The sequence below is a fragment of the Sminthopsis crassicaudata genome, chromosome 4 (genome assembly GCF_048593235.1).
Source record: "Sminthopsis crassicaudata isolate SCR6 chromosome 4, ASM4859323v1, whole genome shotgun sequence".
NCBI lineage: Eukaryota > Metazoa > Chordata > Mammalia > Dasyuromorphia > Dasyuridae > Sminthopsis > Sminthopsis crassicaudata.
The window spans coordinates 441,510,313-441,532,801 of NC_133620.1; the positions used below are offsets into that span (position 1 = coordinate 441,510,313).

A 22,489-nucleotide genomic window follows, 5' to 3' on the forward strand; every position below is an offset into this window, starting at 1 on the left:
CTTTATGAAAACCAACCTGCTCTTCTGATTCACATATTGCTAAAGCTTAGATTTTAGAATCTTAACCTTGCAGACACATGAAATGAGTGCAATTGTCTAGTAATTTGAAAATTCCTTGACATTGCCTTTTTTGTGTAGGATTGGGATGTCAACTGATCTTTTCCATCAGTCCACTGTTAAGTTTTCCAAATTTCCTGGCATATTGAGTACACTTTAACAGCATCACGTTTTAGGATCTTAATGCAGATGGAATTTCATCATCTCCACTACCTTATAAGCAATGCTTCCTAAGACTCATTTGACTTATTCTCCAGGATGTCTTATTCTAGATAATTAACCAAAATATTATGGTCATCAGTGATGTTAAAATTTTTCTTGGATAGTTCTTTTGTATATTATATCTTTCCTTAATCTCTTCTGCTTCTACTGAGTCCCTACCATTTTTGTCTTTTATGATACTCATTTTTGCATGAAACATTCCCTTGATATTTCTAATTTTTCCTAAAAAGATCTTTTTCATTTTATTGTATTCTTTTACCTTGTTAATTTAAGAAAACCTTCTCTCCTCCCCTTACTATTCCCTAGAATTCTTCATTCAATGAGATATCTATTTCCCTTTTTCCTTTCCCTTTCTCTTTCCTTCTTTCTTCAGCTATTTGTAAAGCTTCATTAGACAACCATTTTGTTTTCTTGGTCTTTTTCTTTGGAATGTTTTCTGTTGCTCTCTCCTGTACAATATTATGAATCTCTGTCCACAATCCTTCAGGCATTCTTTCTACCAGATCTAGTTCCTTAAATCTGTTTATCATCTGGAAATGCGGGAGATTTAGGTCATACCAATATAGTCTGATTGTTTTCCCAACTTTATTTAAGTTTGATTCTTTCACTAAGATTCTTATGATCTGGACCACAATCAGTTCCAGGTCTTGTTTTAACTGACTGTATAGAAATTTTCCACTCTTAAACACAAAGTATATTATCAATATGATTTCAATATTGATAATGTCCATATATAAAGCTGATTTTGGGGTTACTGAAAAAGAGTGCATGACCAGCGAGTTATCTTGACATAACTTTCATTAGTCTCTGCCCTGCTTTATTTTGCACTCCAAGGTCAAATTTGCCTGTTATTCCAAATATCTCTTGATTTCTTGCATTAGCATTCCAGGCTCCTATAATGAATATGACACCTTTTTCTGGTCTTATTTCTACAAGATATTGTAGATCTTCATTGAACTGGATCAACTCTGGCTTTTTTGGCATAAGTGATTGGCTAAGGTTAGGCTAAAACCAAAGAAAAGAAATCATAAGAAGTCACAACAAGGATTCTATATTTTAATGGGTAAATAGTAAAGAGCCACTAGAAGTTTCTGAGCAGAAGGACATGATGAATACTATGTTTTAGGGAATCTATTTGAAAGCAATATTCACGATAGAAGAAACAGGGAAATTTGATAAGAAAGAGTCCTGATTTGATGTATTAATCAGTTATGTTGCTTTTTTTAAATCTTATTTTCTCTAATTTTTTATCTCTAAAATATTATTATATGGAATGGCTCTCTGAAGGAGGGGTCCTGGGAGAAAACATGGTGATTAAAAAAAAAAAAAAGACAATAAAACTTTAATGATCTATACTACAGGGGCAGCTGGGTGGCACAATGGATAACATACCAGCCCTGAAGTCAGGAGGCCCTAAATTCAAGTCTGGTCTCAGACACTTAACAATTCCTAGCTGTGTGACCTTGAGCAAGTCACTTAACCCCAATTCCTCAGCAAAAAATAAAAAAAAAAATTATACTAGGGTAAAGAAAATAGCACTGGTTTTAAAAAGATGGAGATGAGGGGTATTATTTGAAAAATATTATGAAGGTAGAATCAAACCCAAAGCCTTGGTAGTTGATTAGATGTGCAGGACAAAGTATATCAGACAGAATCCAAGTAAGAATTGCTACTTGAATAACTGTAAAGAATGTACAATGAACAGAAATAAGAAAAACAGATTTAGGAAAGAAAGCTAATAATTTGATTTTAGATATAGTCATGATGTTTCAGGTATTAATGAATGATCCAGGTAGATATAGAGAAGACCGCTGGCAATTCAAATCTGGAACTTAGGATAATGATCAAAATTAGGGATATAGATATTGTGGTAATGTGTACAGGTGACAGTTGGAGCTGTGGACACTGAAAGAGTGTGTGAAAAAGAGGGTTGAAAATAGAACCCTAGGGAATGCTAATAATTAGGCTAATAATTCCCAGAACATGGAGAAGTGAAACCCAAAGAAAGAAAATCCTTAGGAGCAAACTTGAGTCCTGCTGAGCAACTATTCTTCACACTAGTCTATTTTATAAAATAATAGACACAAACATAAACAGCATCTAAATTTAAAGAACACAATGCAGAAATGAAACAAAAGTTTATGATCAAATTTCCCCATACTATGGTCTTCAATTTCTCAAGCATATGCTCTACCTTCTCCACTTATACTTAGCAGTAATATACCTCTTTCTTTTAAGTAGTTCTCCCATTTCAGACATCAGTGCTACTATTCAAACTCTAAATCACCCTCTGCACTTCACATTTTTGCACTCTAAGGGAGGCTAAATTTGTTAATCTATAGAATCCCCTCTAATTTAAAATTCTATACTATGCACAGAAAATCATTTTATGTCAAATCTAGTTTTTAGTGGAGTGGGTTTTTTGGGGGAGGGGTTCTATCATTTCAAGGTTACTATAATCAATAAACATAAGAGAGCATGCAGAATACTTCATTAGGCAAGAAAGTATAAGATACTGTCCCTACCTTCAAAAAATGTATAATCTCTTTCTATTTATGTCTAATATCAAGGATACTACTGGTCTGATTACCCAATGGCAATGTCAATTTTTAACAAAGGTGAAACTTTCACAGAACTTCTCTTTTTCTGAACTGCAGAAGCATTCATTTAATGCAAATAAAATGCATTATCTATATCTAGATTCTATGTTTTTTTAAATAGACCACAAGCTCCTTAAGGGTGAAGATGATGTCTTATGCCACAACCTATCTCCAGCACTTAGGACAGTGCTCTAGAAGGTAAACACCTCCTAGGTATTTAATAAAAGTAGATGTCGATTACAACTATAAAATCCTTTAATTTCATATTAATTACAACAATAATATTGATTCTGCAACTGACAAACACTCAAAGGTAATAAACATTTTTCAATGAAGAAATCTAAATTATCAATAGCATATAAATGAAAATAATACTTCACTAATAATTGAAATAATATAAATTAAATAAACTGAGATTCCACTTCACATACGTTAGGCTAGGCAAAGTTGACCAAAAAAGGGGAAATGACAAATGTCAATGGAGCTTTGGGGGGAGGAGGGAATGAAGATATACTAATGAACTGTTAGTAGAGCTATGAATTAGTCCTGACACTGAAGAAAGCGATTTGGAACTATGCCCAAAAGTTACAAAAGTATACATAGTTTTTGAGCCATCATTACCACTAATAGGCCTGTATTCCAAAGAGATCAAAAAAGGAAGAAAAAAACTATCACATACAAAAATATTTATACAAATTCTTTTTTATAGTGGCAAAAAAACCTGGAAACTAAGGGGGTAGTATTGAATAATTAGAGAATAGTATGTAATTATGATGGAAACTTTAAGAAATGATGAAAGAAAAGTGGTTTTACAGAAATCTGGAAAAATTTGTATGAAATGATAGAGTAAAATGGTCAAAACTAAGAGATGAAAAATTCACTGTAAAAACAAACAACTTTGAGAGATTACAGAATCCTAATCTTTGAATTTATCGATCAGTTCTCAAAAACCAGCAATGAAGAATACTACCTACCACCTGACAGACGTGTAGTGGACAAAGTATTCAGAATAAAACATACATTTCTTAGATATGCGGCTAATGCTTAAATCTGTTTAACTGTACATATTTTTGGCAAAGATTTCTCTTTTCTTTTTTTTTAAAATAAGGGTAAGAGATAAAACAAAGGCTTATTAATAGAAAATATAAAAATATCTTTTTAAAAAGCACCAATAATAATAGGCAAATAAAGGGAAGAGAAAGGTCTCAATTTCTTAATAGAGAACAAAAAACTACAAAGTTTCTAAGGTTCATTCTATCTCCCCAGAAAAGGGGCTCTGAGATCTATAATTTTTAAAATATATTTTGATAACCATAATTATAATTGGTTTCCTTTATAATCTTATGTAACTTTTTTCTATTTATCTTATTTTATGTATTTAAAAACATTTTTATTTTTAAAAAGGGACAGGTTTCTCCATATTGTAAAAAGAAAAAAGAAAAACATCTTTAAAAATTTTAAGCATAAAATTATATGCCAGGTGCCAAGCACCATGCTAAGTATTTTTAAAATATCTCTTCTGATTATCACAACCTGATATGTTGGTATTATTATTATTATCCCTTTTTTCAGTTTAGGAAACTGAGAACAAAAGTTAAATGATTTCCGAGTACACAGTTAACTAGAGGCAATTCTTGAACTTAAGTCTTCCTAGATTCAAAGCCCAGTACTCCATACAATTTCATGACAACAAAAAGTTAATAATTCCTGTCCAATATTAACACTTAAAAGACTAGACCACAGCAAATATTTAGTATGAGAAATGTGTAAACTTAAGATAATAAGAATAGGTGTCCTTGAGAAATGATTCATTCCCTTTGCCTCCAAAATGGTCATTTCAAAGAGAAATTTATCATAAATGAAGGCTTCCCTGTGTCAAGATAAAAGCTTGTTTGTTAGGGCCCTTTCCTCTTCAAATAATTACATATTTAAGCCTCTCTACACTAACTCCATTGAAAAGAATGTTAAGCTGTTTTTTGGTGTTGGGGCTTTTTTTGGTTTGTTTGTTTGTTTGTTTTGCCTGAGTATCTCCATCTTAGTGGGCACTTAAAACTTGGTCACTGGGTTAGATTAGACTTTGGAAAGCCAAATCCTAAATTCCTATCCATTCCAAATCTAACTCTCAATTGGACAGAGTGAGACACACAGAGAGATAGAGAGAGAGAGAGAAGGGGATAAAGTGAGTCTAGAGCTGAACAGGAGAACAAGACAAAGCTTTTAAGGATTCCTTCCTCCTCCCCCATATCCCACAAGGTTCTCCATGAAACAAAGTCCTGTCACTCTTCTATATGCTATATGGCTCCAAGTCTCCAAATACATCATTCTCTGAAGAATTATGAGCTTTAAGTCATCCAAAGAACAGTAAAAGAGCAAATGGAAGGTGTGAGTAAGCTCCATTAACAATAAAGCTTTAATGTGAGAGAAGCAGTACAGAAGGTATCATCACAATGATAGAGAATCAAAAAAAAAAAAAAAAAAAAAAAGACAAAGAGCTATCTCTTCAGGTGCTTTCCATTGCTAAAGCTTATCATCTCCTACCTAAACCACTATAACATTACAACAGAACTTTCAATTTCTAGGTTTTCCCTTTTCCAAACTATCCTCCCCACAAGCTGACAAAATAACCTTCCTAAAAAGCACAAGTGTGGCTATGTTACTCAACTGCTCAAGAGCCTTAAATGGCTCTCATTTTCTTTGGGATACAATACAAACTACTCTGTTTGGCATTTAAAGTATTTCATCATCAGGTTCTAGTTTACCATTCCTGATTTATTTCATTTCCTACCTCTCTACTGACTTCCTCCTCCCTCTTACATACACCCTGTTGTCCCAGCTACACAAGCAGACTTGCAATTCCCCTAATGTGATATTCAACCTCCCACCTCTCACCTCTCACCACTTTTGCACAATTGTCACCATAGCTGAATTACATGACTTTCTCACATCTGTACTCTCTCTCCTGAAATTATCCTGAAAATACACATTGTTTACATGTGATCAGGGATTGTTTCATTCTTTGTACTTGTACCCTCAGTGCTTATCATAGGTTTGGGACATAATTGGTGATTCATAAATAGTTGTTGACTGACTGCCCAGCAGAGTTGACACTCCTTAAGGGAAAGAAATTTATTTCTTTATCCTTGGTGCCTACCCCACTATGCTTCATATACAGTTGGCAATTAATAAAAGCTCAAAGGATTAGATGAATTTGCTAAATCTCTCGGAGAGCACTTTCAGCAAGGGAGAAAAGTTGCAAAGGATAGGAAGATTTAGGAGGATTGTAAATGGCACAATCAGACCATCAATCCCACAAACTGTCAAAGGTTGTTAACATTTCAGTTAAGCACTTAGGTTGTCTCCTCTTCTGTCAATAGTTAATTATCACTAAAAACTGCACCAGAACCAGTATTGGCACTTTCCCCCAAGAACTCTGGCTTTTCAAAGAAGGATTCTTTTATAATAAACACTAGCAGTTCAATTAGAATATTGCCAGGATTCTGTCTGATGGATTTCACAGATGGCCTGATACAACTACACCGAGGGACTACAAAATCAAAGTACATGATATAGAGTTCATAGAAAGCATCCTAGAAAACTGGTCAAATCTGGAAGCCAAATTTGGAAAGCAGGATTAACTAGACTACATGAACTTCCTTCATTCTTATACCTAAACTTATCCCAAGTATGATCCAACTCCACAATACAACCAGGTCCTGGAATCCCTCACCATCACCCTAGGAATATCTTTCTACTCACTTACCCTCCTCCCATCCCCCCCAAAAAAACCCTCTTTTGCAAAGGTCTCTTTAGTCTCTGATCCCTACACCCTCACCTCTACTGAGATTATCTATAGATTTCCAAATCGGCTTTGGAGACTAGCCAGTCTCCAGTTTAGGACAAGAAGTTAAGACTCTTAAGCTCTCTTTCCTATCACACTCTCCAAAAAAGCCATCAGAAATCTCAAACAAGATTCTATATTGATTTGTGTAGCTTCAACCTGTCAATAGTAGAGAGGGTAAAGGTTGGCATAAGAGAAAAGTCATACTAATTCACTAGAAACTGAAAAATTAGTCAATTCTTAACTATTACTATGTATTACTTGTAATAAATGTTAGATTCCATGCTTGCTTTCCCTTGCCAACCCAGTACTTCATGGGATATCATCTTGTTCCACATATTATATTCAAAACTATTAGCCTGTATATGGTTAACAAACATACCCTGATTTTGATAGTTTTGACAAATTAGGAAATTTGTTATTTTTTTTTAATAATAAGATACATTCAAATGTTAAATATAAACGACTTTTTTTGTTTGTTTGTTTTAAAATTATGTTATTCCCCTCTCTTCCTTGGAACAATCAAGTCATCTATACTTATTTTTACTTTCCCTAGGATGGCTTCAGGAGACATTCTTCCAGAAGGTTCCCTAAAACATGAAGCAAATTAGAGACACAAAACACTAGAATTTAAATCTTCACAATACCTTTGCTGAATCTTGCCCAAATGAAAAAAACATGACTTTATGCAAGCAGAAATATGTATTCAACAACCTTCTAGAAAACTAGGATTCTGAGACTTTTAATTCCTAGAAAATTTTTTTAACGTGCCACTAATCTGGCTACTGTTTCTAAGCACCAATAACTCCTCTTCAATGAAATGTTAAGACTCTTAAAGCACAGCAGCTTAGAGCCCATCCACTCCCAAAACATGAATGCAAGTATACACATACATACATACACATATACACACATTTTTCTGGTAGATGTAACCTACCAGCTTCACACCTATTAACTCTCTATAATATTTTGCTTCTTTAATTTACTCCCCAAAGAAATGCATGATCTCACCTCCTCCGGGAAGTTTTTCTTGATTACATTTTTACTCAATACCTCTTCAACTCTTACATAACTCCACTACAATCATTTCCCCTTACTGCTGTTACTTTATGCTGCTATGCATCTCTTCAAGTTTACAGATTATATTTTTCTATATTAGTCTGTAAACTCTCTGAGGGCAGAAATCATGGCTTTCTTCCTCCTTCCTTTGGATTTCCCTAATATCCACTACACATATCTATAGAGAAGAGGAGATTGAGAAAAACAAAAATATAGGAATTTTAGTTTCTACCTCAACTCAGATTATCTGAGCAAAATGAGGACCATCATTCCTATATATCAGGAGATATATGTGGGGTACTCTAAAACAAAGACAAGGATGTCTAACCATCTACAGACAAGAATGGTTATTCAGAATGAGTCATTCTCCACCTCCTGGAATCCACCCCCCTACACACACACACACACACACACACACACACACACACACACACACACTCATAAACAAAATGTGCCCTTGCCCACTTAAGAAAGAATTAGGAATTGGTAACTCAGCCAACATGGATAGTTTCCAAAATAAAGTCCTTCTCCAAGGAGAATTTTGAAAATTCCAAAAGAAACATTAATCAGAGCCTAAACACATGCAACTAAGTCTAATACTCACAAAAAATATACCCTCTCATTCTATTAGACATGGACCAAGTCCTTCCAAAGAAACCTAAGGACATGAACTAAATTCTTCTGCACTTCCAAATATCAGAAAGGCAAATATTTGCTCAAAACATATACTTGCAATTCAGTCAGCACATCAAAATCAAAACTGCCCTTCTCCACATTCCCAGAAAAAAAATGTAATGAAACTTTCAATCTTAGAAAAGGGAAAATACAGATTGAGTACTGTGGCAGACATTGCTCTTAGGCAAATATAAACAAATCCTTTTTAGTTACAATTCAATTTAATATGCCCTGTTTCTTTTAATATAAGATGCAGCAGCTCAATTTCAAAAACGTTCCCTAAAAACAAAGTAAAGGGAAAGTTCTCAGCCTACAAGCAAAGAACAAATACTGCCCTACCATTTAAGAAAGCAAAATGCCTCTAATCAGAAGAACTTTTCCCTCCTTTCTTCTCCAACCCAGGCCCCACCCTCAAACACCAATCAGCCATATAGTTTCAAGAGAAGAGCTTTTCTCTATATTGACATGACCACATCAGGGAGACCTATTTGGATATCTGGGGGGAAATGAGAAAGCAAATAAATAGAAACCTCTTCAATATTTCTCACATTGATCCTATCCTTTCCATTCCCAAGCAAACTTATTGAGCCCTCTTTGTCTTTATCTCATTATCCAAAGGGTTAGTTTCAAACTTTTATTTTCTCAATTCAAGTCCAAAATTACAAACATTCCACAAATCCACATGCACCCACAACAGATTACCTAGCCTTCTAATTTATTTCAAGAAGTTTAAGTCCATCACATTTGAGCTTCCTTATTTCCCTCTGCTATTCCTGAAAATTTTTCAATAAGCTCCTCCCCAACTCACTCTTTTTCTTTTCTCTAGTTCCAAAAGAAGAGGTATCCCTACATTCCTCACTACCTATAATCTCTTTGCTTGGGTTCATAATTACTTTTCAAGACATAAATATCCTGGTATAATAGAGAAAGCACTGAGTTGAGAATCAAGAAGAACTGCATTCAAATCCCTAAATACTTATTAGCTATATGATCCTGAGCAAGTTATTTAACCTCTCCATATGCCTTACTTTCCTCATCTCTAGAATAAGGAAACAGAACAATAGCACCTAACTCACATTGTGAGAATTAAATAACATATGTAAGCACTTTGAAAATATTAAAATTCTACAAAGACGCAATTTTATTGCAATTATTTCAGGACTAATTCATCTGTCATTTCCTTCTCTCATAATGTGGTATTTACTTCTAAGAACTAGAATCTTACATAGCAGGTGCTTAATAAATTAATGAACTTTTAACCTCCTATCACCTACCTTTGCCTCCTAACAAAACTTCCTACCTCAATCCAGTCTATATGTGCAGCTCAATAATATCACTGATTTTATTATTTCCCCTCTCAAAAATGCTCCATACTTCACCCATTGCCTATATAATAAAGTCTTAATTTTGTAGGTAGATACTCCCAAACCAAACCCCCTCAAGGCTTTGTATCCAACTTAAGTTTTCTAGCTTTTTTTCTCACTCTTTCTTTTTTAAGTACCCTATGCTCCACCACAACCCTGCACTTCCTGTATATAGGGCCTTTGTTCACCCCAGAATCCTCTCTACAATGTCTGGAATACTTCAGTTTCTTCTCCCTTCAGCACCCTGCCCTACACATACTGATATCTTAACTAGTGTGCAAAGTCCAACTTGAAAGCCACCTCCCTCCACTGAAATCATCCTGGATTCCTCCAGAAGGAAGTAATCTCTCCCTAATCTACTTTCAAAGTTCCTTTATCTGCATATCAATATCCCATTCAGCAATTCTAGTTATCTGTTCTTATTTTCTCTCTCCAGTTAGGTAATAAGTATTTTAAGTACAGATTCCCAGTCCAATCCATCTGTGTAAAGCCTAGAATGGGCACTATGAAAAGGCAGCACTGGCATTGTGCAAAGAACAATAGATTTAGAGGCATGAAAACAAAGTATGATTCCCAAGTCAGTCATTTTTTTCAGCCATGTGACTGCTAGCAATCACTTAATTTATCCGAATTCCCTTATATTATATTATAATATATAATATTTCTTGCACAATTCACCTCACAGGATTATAATTCCATATATGTTTGTAAACCTGAAAATACCATCTAAATGACTTATTCCTGCACACATAAGGCATTCAAACATTTGCTGAATTGAATTTTAAGTTAGGATAGGATTAACTCATTACCCTCTCCCCTTCATTGGTTCAACCAAAGTAGATGGGAAGATTATTCCTAAATAAAAATATTTTAAAGGTTATGTTCATAAAGATGTTTGGGAAGACTGATTTATCAAACTGGCACAGAACAATGCAAGGGAGAAAATTTGATGATTACTATACAAGAGGAACTGTGCTAGGCACTAGGGATTGTAAGACAAACAAAATAGTTCCTGCCTTTGGAGAGCTCACAATCTATCAGGGAACACAGAGAAGCCAAGATAATCTGAAGAAGAAGAGGCACTCACAACTAAAGGATTCTAGGAGACAACCTCTGAGTTAAGTCTGAATGAAGATTCTGGAAGATAGAGATGAAATTGGAATATATTCCTGGTATGATGAATAACTTATGCAGAAGAAACCAGGCAAGAGATAGCAAGTCTATTTCAAGAACATCTAACAGTTCAGATTGGCTAAAAAGTACAATTTATGAAGAGAAATATTACAGAATAAGAGTGGAAAGGTAAACTAGAGTCAAATTTCAATGGGCTTTATTCAATTCCAGGCTGAGGAATTTGAATTGTGTCCCTGATGCAACAGGAAGCCACAAATGGTTATAAAGCAGGGAAGTAACTTAAGTCTATTAAATTTGTGCCTAAAGCCTATTATTTCAGAGAACAGAGACACTGGAAGCAAAAGACCAATTAAGAATTATTATAATTATCTAAAAAAGAAGTGATTGGGCCACCAAAACCCCAGAGGGGTCATAAACCTAATAATAAAGTCAAACCAAAAAAGATTTCCAACTCTATCAACAAACTTCAATTGCTACTACTTTGATCCTGGATTTCCTAATGTTGCCCCAGACCACAATGATACTTAGTTAAGTGCAGAAAGAAATACAAGTATATTTTGTTATTTTGTATCCCATGACTAGGATAGTTCCTGATACATAAGTGCTAGACAAATCTTAGTTATCCCTGAGCCAAATATTAAGAAAATGTTCTATAAAAACAGTATTTTTTAAATAACAAAATATACACATTAAAATCAACATGATTCTTACATTAAATACTATGTATATAATCAAGATCACTATCCTGGGTTCTCTGCTCTTTTTTGTCTATAAAAAACTCATCCATTTTCAAGGTTCAATATAATGATGACCCTGTATTTTTCAATCTGATTTTATATTTCCAACTATTGACATTTTCCTGTGTCATCCTTTTATTTCAAACTCGGCACATCCAAAACTTATCCCATTTCTTTCCTAAACAAGTTCCCCAAACCACTTCACTATCCTCTTTCATTGTCATTCCATTCATTCTCTCTTTCCTATAAAATCAGTTTCAAATTTCTGTCTGGCTTTCAGCCTCATGATTCCCTACCCCCCTCCTAATAATACTGTCCCAACACATCTAGCAAATTTACTTCTCTAACCCCAAATGAAACCCTAAGCTGATGCCAATTTCTTAATTGCAATGCATATTCCTGTTTCCACACCTTCCCTCATGGTCTTCTCCATCTCATAAATTCTTTATCTCTATTCACCTTACTATATATGCTCACCATTCTTAGAATCCAAATTCTATTTATTCTTCAAAGCTGTAGCTCAAATACCACTTTCTTCAATAAGCTTTCACTTATTCTTCTAGTACTTATAGTTTATGCCAAATAATTAAACATTTAATTGTACACTTTCTTGCACTGACAGTTTTCTGGTATATGTTTTATTTCTTTAACTACATAAGATTTTTGAAATTAGGGGCTGTATCTTTTACAAGTATCTTATACTTGTATTCTCACCCCACTATTCAACCAGTGCATAGTAGATCCTTAATAAATATTTGTTGATTGACTGTTCCCCTCTATTAGCACAAATAATTGAAAGCAAACTATTTCTTGGAGAAAATAAAGGGATGAGACAGAACCCTAGAACACACAGAGTTAAGAATGATCCTGAGTAGGTGGAAGGAATAGAAACCAGTCTTTTTCAATCTCTTATTTCCAGAGTCCAAGGGAGATGACAATCTTCTCCTTCAAGAGCTAAATCATAATCTTTTGCCAGTGACATCACAAGTACACAGTTTTGGTAACAATTATGAGGTCAGGTGTATTCAGATCAAACTGTTTTATGTGAAAAATAGCTAACAATATTTTATAAACTTTAAGGGGCTAATATTCCCTTTAAAAAATTGGTCAAAAAAATTTTTTTTAAATAAATTTACTCTAGAAGGAAAGGTCTTGATAAATTTTGATTCAATTTGGTTATCTCTAATCCCCTATTTTGGATATTATGTTTGAAGGGGAGAGAGAATTTATTTCTCATCAGCTCGATGCACTCCATCAGCTCTTGATGCTTGTGACTGATTAAATGGCTCTGGTTATTACATGAAAAACCCATGAGCCTATAAGGCTTCGAGGGCAATATGTATCCTAAAAGGGATTTGCTATAAGATACATGTGGGGCAGTTAGATGGCACAAAGAATAGAATAACAGGCATGGAGTCAGGAAGTTTCATTTTACAGAGTTCAAACCTCCTGACCTCAGATACTTATTAGCTTCATGTCCCAGGACAAGTCATTTAATCCTATTTGCCTCAAGCTTCCTCCTCTGTCAAATGAAATGGCAAACAACTACAATACCTTTGCCAAAAAACTCCAAGAGTCACAAAGACTGACAGAACTGAAAAATAAGTGAACATGTTCCTCATGAACATTTTTAGTACAATTAGTTTTTAATTATCCACAAGTTGAATTGTTTATTTTATACCATTCTAAGGAAAATTCCAGGCTGCCTCTACTAGGCTATTTAGTATGCCACCATATTAAGAGGACTTATAAAGTACAATAGAAAAAGGATAAGAAATTTTAGCCTGGGAACTAGAAAACATGAATTGGTCAAGAAACAAGGGTAGAAGAATTACCTGAACACATACTAGTATTAGATGGCATGTGATCAGGTAATTCAAAATTTAATAGTAGCATAAACAAAAGAAAACATAACTCCATTAAACTTTTTAATTATAATGCTATCCAAATAAAATACTTTTTGCACTATTCAATTCTGGATTGCCTATATTACTGATCTCTTACAATCTTAACACTGAAGACTAAAAACTAAATATACACAGATGGTGGACCTTTTTATTTTTTGCTTACCACAAAAATGTGAAGAACTTTTAGTTACATCCTTTTGGGATTCCCTGGTGTTAAACAACTCTGAGATGGGCATGGAGAGATCTTTGTAAAATTAGGTTATTTGAAACAGAACTGCTAGAGAAAACTGAAGCCCCAGCCAAGATACTCTGCAACCAGTCTGGTTCAGGATAAGAGAAAATGGGTTCTGATATATGTCTCTTCTGAACCAGAACTCTTAGCACATCATTCTTCTGCTCACAGGCTTACCATGATTCTCTAGTATGCAATGTTAACAAATCCAAACTCAGTCTGGCTTCCAAACCCCTTCTCCTTATAAGGCTCTATTTCATCATCACTTTCTATAACCTACCACCAGACAATCTAGTCAATCTTACATGTTTCCCCATTTTTCCCAGGTACCTTGCTCATTTCTACTCACACTAACTTTTATGCATGCCACTTCCTCTCGCTAGAAAATCTTTCCCTTTTTTTCTCTATCTCAATATTGTCTGCCAAAACCTAGGCAAAAAAAATCTATCTTCTCTGAGAAACTATGCATCATTATTCCTTAGGATATGTTCTCTCAGCAATTTCCACTACATAAAACTGCACTAGTTCAAATGCCGATCCCTAAGTAGTAAGCCATGTTGTCTCTTTAAATAAACTAAAGGGCCACAAGGGCAGGTATTCTTTCTACTGTATTTGGATTCTGAAGAATTCATCAACAATATTCCAGAGTCAGGCTAGTGACAAATATGCTCAGCCTCATCTCAATTCTTTCCCTGCCTCTTTGAGATTTATTCAAACTATGGGCCAACATTTCAACCAGGGGATTTACTCCAGCCACAATTATAAATAGGTCACGGAGCCTGTCAGTAATAATTGAGCTAACTAACACAAAAAGTGAAGCATCGGAGTACTACTAATCTCTTTGGGTGTGTGACTTCAAAAAAAGCATTCCACTTCCCGTAATATGTTTCTCAAAACATTGCTAGTGAAACAGGGAGGAAAAAAATGAGTTTTCAGAATAATTTTAGGTTGGTTGTGCACCCTTACCTCAAACAACATCTATGACTTTAACAGAACACCCCTCCAAAATCCAATTCAATGCAGTACTGATTGCCCTAATCCAAAATTCTGTAAAAGGAAGTTCTTTCTAAAGAACTTGTGTATTTTAATTCTGGGGTCCGAGATAGAACACTGTCTAAATCGTCTGGGTTTGAGGGGCTAAATTTCCAGATTCTGGAGAGGAATGGATATCAACATAGTGGAAAATGCACTAAGATCTGTAACCAGAAATTTTACATTTTCTCAGAGCAATCTTTGGCATTAAACCAAAGGGACAGGCTTAATTAGGCAGAAATGTGAGTAACTGACTCAGCTCTGGAACAGTCTGCTCTTTCCCCAGCCTTCCTTCTCTATTCCAGAACAGAATAATCCTAAATCAGTCATGTCCCTGAGTGATCAACTCTTGATCACTAACCTAATGAAGGATGTGATGGTCCAAAATAGTAAAGAATCCAAAATTTATTTGGAATGTATTTTTTCGATATTTTTTCCCCTTTTCAAATGTTTTTCTTAGACTATCACTATTGACTAATATGTTCAATTAAGTAGGGAGGTAGCCAAGATGCAATATATTAAAAAAAAAAAAATTTGCAGACATTCAAGAATTGCCTACATTTCATTTGTCAATTTCAATTCTCTTATTATTATCCATTACATTGGGGCATTATTACATTTCATCTGTCAATTTCAATTCTATTATTATTACTATTATCCATTACACTAGGGCATTATTGTGGCCAATCCACAATGGGAAAAATAAAGGGGTAAAACTGAATGATAAATTTTAATTACCAACTACTGAGAAACAAGGAGAATAAATAGGTTAAATCAATGATTTTGTTGGTCTTATTAACTTGTGATTTATGCTCAGGGACATGTTTAAGCTAAGATCCCTCTCCCTCTAGCCACCCCCCAGCTGTCTTCTTACTCAACCCATCAATAGATGAATATTTGTCAGTAATACAAATGCATTTTCTCATTAAAACTAAGTATTATAACGTGGGGAGGGAGAGAGGGAGAGTTTTTTTTTTTTTTTAACCATTTCAAAACTAAAAATAAAAAAATGGGGAATTGACATTCTGATTTGTCCTCCATTGATGAAGGCGGTGATTACGAACTGACTATACCTTCCTACGAATTTCCCCACTATAGAAGAGGCTAATTACTTCAAAGAGACCTACGGGGTGCAATCGAAAAGTAGTCTACGGCTGGCAAAGACTTCAGGTCAGTAACTTTACACGAAAAGTAGGAAAACAAAAGTTGAGTGGCTTCTTTCTCCCGGCTCCTCCCGGCTGCCGAGGGCCTCCGGCAGGGCTGAAAGTTGCCCGTGGGGGGTCGGCAGAGGAGGATTCGAGAGCGCCCGGACCAGCCAGAGAACCAGCCCTTTCCCGGTGGAGCCCCCACGCACAAACTAGTCACCAGGGCCGAACCCGGAGGAAGCAGGGCTAAAAATATCGCGAGCCAGTAAACAAGCCGGGGGCCAGCCCGTGACCACGGTCAGGCGGCCGGAGCGGCCCCGCCGCCGCCACTCCCTCACTCACCCCGCCGCTTCTCAAGTTTCCAGCCTCCCCCGACAACTTTCCCCTCGGCCCGAAATAGGGAGAGCGGACGAAGGCCCTTCGGGTGCCGCTCCGGGCCGCGTTTTGTGTACCGGAGCCGGCAGCTCGTTGCCAAGAGCGTTCGGGGTAGGGGCCTGGGCCGAAACGCCCGGGGGCGTTTAACGGGGCAGCTCCGCAAACTTAAGGGGCCCACAAGCTCGAGCCAGGCGAAGGTCAGGGGTGACCCCCCGAAAGTATCTCCGCACACCGACAAAGGGGTGGGGAAGACTTCGGACCCGAAGGGAGGCGGGGCGGGTGGGGGGTCCGACAACGGACGGACGGAGGGAGGGGACGGGCGGCCGCACGCCGCCAGAGTCCCGAGGGGCGGGGGCTCCGTTACCCTAGGCCGCCGGGGCGGAGCGCGGGGCCCCGCAGCCTTTCCTCATCCCGCGACGACCGGCGACGCCCCCTCCCTCTCCGTCGACCCGGACCCCTCCCCCCAGCCCAGGCGACGGCGGCGGCGGCAGCTCTTCACGAGCCAGTCCCGGCTCGCCTCTACCAACACCTCCCCGCTCTTTCCAAGCCCGGTACCCACTTCGACTCCGATGGCTGGCCCCGAAGCGGCCACTCCTCAACCGTCCGGCCGGAAACTGGCGCCTGTTTCCGGCCGGAGTGGGTTGGTAGTGACACCTAAAGCCGCTGAGGCCGCTACCGCGGCCGAAGCCGAGGCCGCCTCCGGATCGGCCCCGCCCCCTTGGAAGCCCCGCCCCCTTATCTCGATCTCTACGGCCTCGGCCGTCGCTGCCTCCGCCTCCGCCCCACCCTGCAGTTAACCCGCGTGTGACCCTGTCTAGTCCGGCGCGAGCCCCACAGTGCCTAGTCCATCCGTCCCAGCGGAGCGGCCCAGAGCTGGTGCTTGGGGAGATGAGGGGGAGAGAGGGATGGACAAAAATGAGGGGGAACAGAGGGGAGATGCTCTCTTAAATTCTCCTGGTCTCCCATCCCGAACTAGCTCATCTTCCCCTTCCCTAAAGGACCAGTGTCCCCCGTCCGCACCGAAGGGATGGATCCCCCAGGTTCGGGAGTTAGCTCCTGCAGGATGGGACTGTGCACTGGTACCTCGTGCAGGGCAGAGCACAAAACTGACATTTCAGGAATACTTTGTGATGACGAAGTGTCATGCCAAAGGGAATTCAAAGGCGTCCAAGGATTCCAACTTCCTGACATCTGCTTTTCACGCCAAATTAATGTTTTATTGCCTGAATTATGTTCGAGTATGCAACAGTTTTCAATCAGCCTTCCTGTGCCCTACTGCGTGAGTCTCACCTGGTTCAGTCAACTGTCAGTTCTTAAGCATTTATTAGGTTCTATACGGGGCAATAAAAGTATAAAGAGACCAACTGTGGTGAGCCAGCTCAGTCTCGGAAACCTCCTGGGGGGCTCTCCTAAGGAGGAGCCCGGGCTCGGGGAAGTTAACTCCCAGGTCCCCTGGGGTGCTACAAGAATTGCTAGTCTATGAGAGCAAAGGATACTTTTTTCTAGCTTCCTTCTGTTTTAGCAATGTGAGGCACGCCAGTGGTGAAGTACTGAACGAAAGAAATCCCAGAGAAGACATTATTAGTCCTTATCACAATCTGCCTCTGTTTCCTCACCTGTGAAATAGCGCCTGCCTCTATGGGTTTTTGTGAGGATCAAATAACATAGATATTTGTAAAGTACTTAACAGCGCTGGAGCCCGGTCGGTGCTTAAAAATGTTTGTTCCTCATCTCTTTTATTCACATCAGGTTTTAAAGTTAGAGACTGGCTCAAGAGAATTGACATTTACTGTTCCATGGGTGGATTTGATGTCATCTTGGGGGAGGAGGGGCTAATTACTCATTATATTTCTGAACTATAAGAGATTTGCCAGGTTTACCATTCTGAAGGCCTATAGGTCATAGAGATAATGAACTTACTTCCCAGAAATGAAAGCAGTATCACTCTATTCCCCCCCCATCTCCCCCCTGCATTATATGATAAATTTGCTCACACCACTTCCTTTCTTCCTTTCTTCAGCTGCTCAACTTCAAAGATCCAAAGTGTAGATTTGAGAACTAGAGGCAATAAACAATACATTACTTTCTTACCAGTTAAAATGATGGGAATTCCAAGGCAAGACTGGGAAACAGGAGAGCAAGTAATTCCATAAAGCAGACTTGTTATAAAAGCCTAGAAAGGGAAATATCACATATGCTGGTGCTATTCCATGAACTCTGTTGCGCAGAACAGTGCCTGGCACATAGTAGGCACTTAATATTTACTGACTGATTATCAACCCATACATAGAATCGGGTAACTGCCAATAGTTGGCATGGGACATTTTACAGGGCCTTGATAAATAATAATTCACATGTAGAAGGAATCAAGGGCATGTACCCCTGGTTTGAGGGATGTTTCTGTAACAAATATCTTTAATATACTTGCTTAGCAAATACCCTTTCTAAAAGTCAATTCAAACTGATAATTAATAGAGAGCACACAGGTTGGGGCTCCTAAGTATATCAGAAACTTCAATAACTCCCAGGTTTCACCCTAGAATTCTGTTCAGCCAATGTATGTTCAGATTGGGGCTGTGAATCCAAAAGGTATGCTGGCCCAGATTTAATACTAGTTCAAGCTACTGATCAAACACATTGAAGATATCATAGTTTGAGGGTTCCCTGACAATCTAGAGGTCATGGAGAGATGGGGGCTGCAGTTGCTTTGTGACTATTTCTTACTATGATAACTCATTGTTATTTGTGCAGTTGCTCAATGAATTACTTGTTGTTGATTCACCCAGGCTATGTGGGCAGCAGTGTGGTCAAAATGGGTTTCAAGCCAAGCCACCTGGGTTCTAGTCCCAGCTCAGTTGTTAATCCACTGGGTAAGTCTTTCTCATTCCCAAGTCTCAGTTTCCCTTTAGTGAAACTGAATAGAAAAAAAACCTATTCTAGTAATGCACACGCAATCCACTTGTTCTTTGTCTACACATCTGTCATTCAGAAGCAAGAGAACACAACAAATATTTTTTCTCCTAAACAGGAGAATATTAAGAATATAGAGACATGAGAAAAAATTCTACTAGGTCCCATAAGGCCACCTTTTTTGCCCTATAACAAAAGTCTCTGCCCTTCTCCAAGACAATTGTTCTCAGTGATTCATTCAAAAAGTACCAAAAACTCCCTCAGGAAAGTATAGCAACATTCTGTCCTTCCAAAGTACCCAGAAAAAGGTCAGAAAATTAGGACTTTGTATTTTACTGGGGAAACTAACCAGAGAGGCCAATAACTTTGAAGCTCAAGCATGCAATAAGTAGTAAAGGGGGAACCCAGAAAACCAGAGGGAATTTAAAGGAAAGTTTGCTGTCAAGTGTCTTTTCATGATGATAACTCAAAGTTATTTCCTTTCCCTTTCCACAAGCAATACCAAAAATTGGGTTCTTTTCATTTTATACCTAATTATTACAATAACAACCTTCCTGTTCCTTCTGTCTCTAGTCCCCCTCCCATTTTATTCTATACACTTCTCCCTAAAAATGTTATTTTCATCATACCACTCTATTCTTCACAAACCTTTAATGATTCCCAATTATATACAACATAAAGTCCAAACCCCTCATTCTGGAATATAAATATAATATTTTATTCTGGAATTCAGAAACCATCTATAATCTAATCCCAAATTATATTTCCAACCATATAATGTCCCATAATCCAGACTCATGTTTTCATTATTCTCAAAATGCAATTCAGTTATCCTTTATATACAAGCACCTCATAAAAATTTGCTGCAGTTCTGACTATGTCTGAACTCCTCAAGTCTCATCTTCTGCTTAAAGTTTTCCCCAACCACTCACAACAAAAGTGACCTTTTCCTCCTTGGTATTTTTTTTTTCACCATGTTTTGCCTAAGTCTAGTTATGACCAGCAGGAACTAGTTCAAATTAGAAACCAGTGTTAAATCCTTAGCTTCCCTCAGTGTTCAAGTCATGGGCCATCTCCTGAGAAATCTTTCCTCATCTCCATTGTCATTATTATTTTCCTTCTTAAAACACAAAACCCTGGGATATTGAGAATGAAATATAGATTCTATCCTAGAATTTACCAATTTGATGATATCTATGAAATTAGCTTTAGCGGTTTCTGGAAAGAAAGAGCTAGAAGAGATTAGAGAGGTGGTCTATCTCACACCATTCAGGCAGAAATATGCTACTAGCAAGATCTAATTTTTAAGTATCAGCTCCTGCTTATCTCCCCAGTCTTATCATGTCTCTGTCTGGATGCAGTGGCTGGTTGGTGACAGGAGATTCATAATTAATGAGGTTGATTACTATGGGCTCTACTTTACTTCCTATTTCAACAAGAAGAAGAAATAAAGGAATCTTCCTCTTCCCTTTCCCCCTTGTCCCCAGCCCCTAGACAAAATGGCCAGTATTTCTTCAGACAGTTACATACTTCCTAATCTGATTTCCTTTTTGTATTTTCATGTATTGTCTGTGTTTGATTATAAACAAAGAAAATTGGGTAGCTGCTTAATACTTGTCTGGTATGATTAATGCTGTCATGGAAAGAGGTTTTGATTCTTTTAAAGATATAGGAGACACATCTCTTGGGCTAGGGCATAAGAAGAAACAGGTACTGATGTTTGAGAATTTCATCTCCATAGCAACACCATCTAGACAGGGAGCTTGGAAAGGGAGCAAAGGAACATTTACTAAGCTCCTATTCTATATCCAACATTGTGCTAAGTTCTATATAAATATGATCTAATTTGATCCTTGCAACAACCCTGGTAAGTAAGTTTTGTTATTCTATTTTATAGTTAAGGAAACTAAGACAAACAGACTTGCCCAGGATCACATAGCTGATCAGTATATGAGTCTACATTTAAATTCTTATCTTTCTGACTCAGATCCAGCATTTTGTACACTATAGTGTCCCTAGGTGAATTATAATCCAGGGTTACATTCGTATTTTTTTGAGTCATATTTCTTTAGATACTAACATATATTGATTAGTCACATGTCCCCAACCCTGGGTAATCTTCCTATTTATGCTACTATACCCTCCAATAAGGATTGCAAGAGGACATGCCCTAGAACAGCTTGGTTTTTTTTTTGTTTTGTTTTGTTTTGTTTTGTTTTTTTTAACTTTTTCCACTTAAGAACCCTTTTCACCTGAGAAATTTTTATGTAATTCCCTGGTATACAGGTATATAAATAGACATACAAATTAAACATGTACTGATAAGTCATAATTTCACAACTCCCACTTTCAGTTACATGACCCAAAATGGGGTCAAAAACCAAAATTTAAGAAGTTTTGGTCTAGAAGAACTAAGTCCTTGAGCTTTGGAATGCCAAGCTTGGAATTATGTTGTAATGACTGACAAGAACGTACTATAGCTATATACATATATGATATGCATACTTTATATATGTATATAGATAGATAGATAGATAGATAGATATAAAGTATGCATATCATATATGTATATATATACAATAGCCCATGGATGACTGGGGATATCTCTAGACATGAGCCACACCTAGATTTTATTTAAAAGATTGACTAGAATGAAGCAACTAGCCAAAGAAATGAGCAAAATTAGCCTCTCCTCTTTGGGGGCCATTCATCCTCAAAATGAATCAGGTCTCCAAGAAGCAGATGCTTGTGGGAAGGCCATGGAAAAATATGGTTGTTACTGGAACAGCAAAATAAGAAAAATGCCTAGTGATACCAATCTAAGCCAGGATCTGCTAGCAGGAATACTGAAGACACCTGTCTTGCCTTGTCTGCCTTCTCTCCTCTCTTTTACCTATATATATACACCTGTAAAGCTTGGGAGAAATACCATAAGACCACAAGACAGATTTTGCCATATTTTCCAGTCCCAAAGCATTTGTTCTGGAGACCTTACCTAAAGGACTAATTCTTAAGATAGGTCTTTGGCTAGACTGGTAGTATTCCACTCCTAAAAAGCAAGCTGGGCATAGAGGAATTGTCCAGGTAGAACTCTGACAGGCCTAAGAGTCAAACAAATCAAAGCCAGAAGTCAGTCCTCAAGGCCCGGAGGAGAGCAGAGACCTGGAATGTTGGTGAGATAGGTCAGATTCATGTCTAAGCA

At 37.5% G+C, this 22,489-nt stretch overlaps 1 protein-coding gene across 10 annotated transcripts in view; it reads right to left on the bottom strand.

Moving 5' to 3' along the window:
* Window positions 1-17,112, bottom strand: part of OTUD7B (OTU deubiquitinase 7B) — a 75,286-nt gene extending 58,174 nt beyond the window's left edge. For 4 of the 10 annotated variants that reach the window (XM_074263352.1, XM_074263348.1, XM_074263345.1 and 1 more), the window contains exon 1: window positions 16,937-17,112. The gene's annotated coding sequence lies outside the window, so the exon portion shown is untranslated. Of the gene's footprint in view, window positions 1-16,344 lie in introns of all 10 variants that reach the window. The other 6 variants (XM_074263346.1, XM_074263342.1, XM_074263350.1 and 3 more) reach the window with 5 other exon arrangements.
* Between the last annotated feature and the right edge of the window lie 5,377 nt (window positions 17,113-22,489).